The following is a 4,887-nucleotide window of genomic DNA, read 5'->3' on the forward strand; positions in this document are numbered from 1 at the left end:
CGGCTGAAGGCGCACCAGCCCGCGAGCAGCGCCCCCCTCGCGTGACGTCACTCGGAACAATCCCGAACGTTCGGAGAGCGGCGAAAGGGGGAATCCCCTCAGCGAGCGCGCTGCTTTTTCAAGTTGGAGGGAGGAGGGAATCCCCGGCTGCCGGCTTCTGCAGCGCGGCGAGCGAGAGGAAGCCAGCGGCGGCTAAAGTGGATGTCGTTTCCCACCCTCCGCGACAGCAGCTGTATATTGCAGGAGACAAAACGCGCCCGTCCCCGCCCCCCGTCGTTTTATTTGGGGATTTATTTATTTATTGCCATAACGTGTTTTGGTTTCGGTTTTTTTTTTTTTAATCTGTTTAATCTGCTGGCTCCTAGTTTATTATACTGCACTTTGCATTTCGGTGGATTTGTTTTTGTAAGCCGCCTTGAAATATTATTTGATTAAAAAAAAAATAGACTGATGGCGTGCTTCGCCAGCGTCCCTTCCCACAGCGTTCAATGTCTGGCTCTGACAGAAGGAGCGCAGTGACTCATTATTCTGCGTCATGCTATGCTGAAAACATTTGTTTGTTTTTAAAACACCATACCCTGCCATTGATTAAATAGTAATAAGGCAGCTTTATTACAGAACACTGAAACAGATTGGCCATCGTTTTAAAAACAAAAACAAACCGCAGAACAGCAAATCCAATTCTACAAAGGCAGCAAGTCAGGGTTACCCACCCATAGGAGCACCAAAGCACACATGGGTCACACGGATTCACTTTTTTCATATGTGCTTTTGTGCACATTTATCCATGCATGAGCACTTTCAATTCAATCTCAGTGTTTCCCATGCACACTAGGGAAAAATCTCATTTTTATTTTTTTTTGCAAAAAGAAAGATGTAGGTACTGTTGAGCAGGTGAAGAGTACATTTGCTTCACTATTGGTTTGCTTCACTGAGTTTCCCTTTACCTCAAGACATTAGGGCAGTGGTTCCCAATTAGCTAAGCACTGCAGACTCCCTGTTTTTCAAAAGCCAAGCAATGGACCCCTATACTTTTGAACATTGTAATACCTCCATGGTAGTTGTGGTTATGTGAATGCCATGGACACCCTAGGTGTCTTCTGATTTATAACTTCCCCTTTCTCTAGGGTGTAAGAAGACTTGTGGTTTCAAGCAGTTTTGCTGTTAGACTAGGCAAAAGCTTTTATGATTCAAATGGATTATAAAAATCACTGTAAAACTCTGGTTATATGTGAGCATATGTGAATATATTGATAACTGATAACTGATTATATGAATAACATAAGGGCAAACCTCCTCCTCTTGCTTTAATGCGGATCCCTTTGGGTCCACAGACCACCAATTGGGAACCACAGCATTAGGGGAAAGGACCCAGGCAGGACCTCTGGAGGCAAAAGTCCAGCTCCCCACTTAGCATCATGAACAGTAGGAGCTCAAATGCAACATGGCTGGTTTATCACAGTAACACAGGGGCCCCTCCATAAAACAGTTCTATCCCGAATCTAAAATTGTCTATCTACAATGTTGTTGTTGTTGTTGTTGAAGTCCCATTATCTTGTTTTCCTACAAAGCACGGAGTAAGCCGTTTGAAGCAGAAAGACCGCCTTGCACGGAATGTCACTATAGCAACAGTGGTGCACAACACTCAGTGTACTATCCAGGTTAATTATATGTGCAATAGTGGGGTGAAAGTCCTAGGACATCAGTCAGATTTCATTCAGAATTAGTCTTTAATTCGACAAGGTAGTGGATACACACACACAAAAAGAGAGAGAGAGAGAGAAAGAACACTTTCTTTTTGTTTTTAAAAAAGGTGCCCAGTATTGTGGGTGCCAGCACAAAGTGATTAGCCTGGGCAGCAAAAAAAGGAGGTCAAAGTACTCCATACCAATGAATACCATCACAAAAAGCACTACACACAGGTAGAATAATTGCTCTTTTTTTCTTTATTTCCAGTTTCCATTGGCTTTGTCAAGGGATGTGTGACCTTTCTATCACTCTCTGCATTCTTGGCAAACAAGAATTCCTTCATCATGAGCACTGTGCAAACAACACAAATGCGTTCTTGACATCTTATTTTCCACCCGGTTTCCTAAAAACAGAACCAACAGACCTGTCTCAGAAGAACTCAATCACTGTCAAATACTATAAAGTCAACAACATTCTTGTCAGCTAGGAAAGCAGCATGTCAATAGTATGAGTCAAGATGTGGCCAAATATGGCCCATTCAGTCATGCCAAATGAAATCAAAAGCATGGATGAGGTTGTGGCTCTTCCAGTCATTTTTATAATCATGGATCACAACTTAGCATTCATCCCATGGATCCCAAAGGCATGTAATATTTTGTTCCTGCAAGCAATTACATGTGTGGCCAAACTCCAAAAGCCATATGAGAGATTTGTATAAGTCCCAAAGCTTCCAAAGTTTTCTTTTTTATAACACTCTCCTCTGTTGTTGGAATTTTTAAAAAGAGGTTCGTAGACAAGAAACCCAAAAGAAACTAGGCATAATACATAACTATATTTCAATTTCCCCCCTTTTCATGTGGTCTATAAGATGCCTGAGCATGATAATGAACCAAGAGCACCCTAAAACCTTCTTTCTTATAACACCCTCCTGTATCACCCTAAAAAACAGGGCATCAAAAATAGCAATAAATAATGCAATAAAAAGAGAAAATTACTGAAGTTATGATGCGTGTACAGAAGTGTTTGGAGGACTCATGCAAATGAGATAGAGTCCAGCCTATATCACTGATTTTTAAAGTTATTAACAGTGCAATCATATGCATGTCTACTTAGAAGTGTGACTGACTGTAAATCCAATAATTCAATAAAGCATTGTGTCACTGTTTGCAGGCGGAAATTTGAATTCCCTGGGAGAAAGCCAACTAGCACAGGGGCTCACCTCAGTTTTAGACATACAAAAGCATCTATCAATCACCACTAATTTAGTAGGTTCTCCAGTTCAAGACTTTATATGGCTCACATCAATAGGCCTTTATTTTGTTTTTCTTACAAGCTGAATGGATTCTCCATGGTCTAACATGAATGTATGCAAATGAGAGTTTCACTCTGTACAATTAAGGGCCAGTTTATACAGCCAGCAGAATCGAGTGGTAAAGCTTTTTCTGAACACCCCTATTTCTGGCTGCGTATAGGGGTGCATATCATATTTATCAATGGGTGGTGTTGAAATATACAGTGGTACCTCGGGTTACATACGCTTCAGGTTACAGACTCCGCTAACCCAGAAATAGTACCTCGGGTTAAGAACTTTGCTTCAGGATGAGAACAGAAATCGTGCTCCGGCGGCGCAGCAGCAGGAGGAGGCCCCATTATGTAAAGTGGTGCTTCAGGTTAAGAACAGTTTCAGGTTAAGAACGGACCTCCGGAACGAATTAAGTACTTAACCCGAGGTACCACTGTATACAAAATACAATATAGGTTGATGGCAAAGCAGAACTCTTATTCCTGACATCCCAGTTTGCTGGGGGAAGGGATATACCAGTATATCTTTTGTATTATCTAGGGTAAAAATGTTAATGTATTGCTGATCCAGTGTTTGGAAGAAAGCCAGCTGCTATCTGAAAGATGACTGACTACAGTACTTGGAACTGGAAACTGAAATTGAGAATTATATGGTTAGCTAAAGCCATATTTAAGTACATACACAGTCTATCAATTGCCAATATATGAACTGCAAAGATATGCTTTGCCACTTCAGTTTAATTTAACTGATAACTCATAGTTCATTGTTCATAATATTTAATTATTCACACTTACCTTTAATGCTTTAAAATTAATCAAGAAGAGTTAAGATTTATGGCCAGAGATTCGAACATCAGAACACTGGACATGATGGGATTTCCCCTTCTTCAACTTCCATCTGCAGATTTTGCCCAAATCCACTTCAGATAGCCCCCTGACCTTCCAGAGCAGATTTTTGGACATGCAGGTTTGCACAAGCAGACAAAGGTTGCACAAGTGGGACACCATAATTAGGTGTTTGGTTATTTCCCCAAACTGCATGGAGTTAGGACACTTCCAGACTGTCACTATATTGGGGTGTGATTCAATCACATATTGGCAAATTCAGGCTGGTGATTATAGTTGATTGGGAATCTTGCACAACAAACCTACTTCCCCCAAAGATCTGATTTTCTGAGAAAATGTGCTGGAAATGCAGGATAATACTTGCTTTAACGCGATGTCATCAGACCTCTCTGCAAACTGATTGAAGATGAATGCTCAGTAAATAGGCAATGTCATCCAATCTCCGGGGAAACAAATCGGAATGAATGTTCCACAATCAGGTCACCTGGAAGAACCCTCAGTTTGGTATTGTTATAGGGCTGGTAGGTTGATTTGGGTGATGTATTTGCGTTCCAGCCAAGCCTGTGATTTTTGTATCTACAAGTTTGTGATTTGTAGTAAAAGGGACTGTTACATTAATGGGGATGGAAATAATAAATAGAGTGTTGCTCTTTATTGGTTCAAGGTCCACAAAAGGTTCACGCATTCAGTTCCTTGGCTGGCTGACAGCATCTCCAACTTTCAACTTGCACCTCCACTTTTGAAGATGGATGGAGTATTGCTATTCTTCCTGAGCAATGCATGATTCACACATGTTCCCCTGTGCAGATCTGTTTGACGTTCCCCTCCCCTCCAGCTCTCATGCTGTACATATAATGAGTCACTTAGCTCAGGTTCGTTTTTGGTCACACGTTCTCCCAAGCAGCTGCCACATTGATTTACACCTGGTTAAAATCCATTGCCTAGAGAAACAGGAGATTTGCCTCTTCATAATTGATGGCTTCAAAATGCACAATTTTTAACCTGCAGAAGCCTGGGGATTTACCTTTAAAGTGCCAATATTTAAGAGCT

The sequence above is a fragment of the Podarcis gaigeae genome, assembly GCF_964106915.1.
Source record: "Podarcis gaigeae genome assembly, chromosome: 11".
Lineage (NCBI taxonomy): Eukaryota > Metazoa > Chordata > Lepidosauria > Squamata > Lacertidae > Podarcis > Podarcis gaigeae.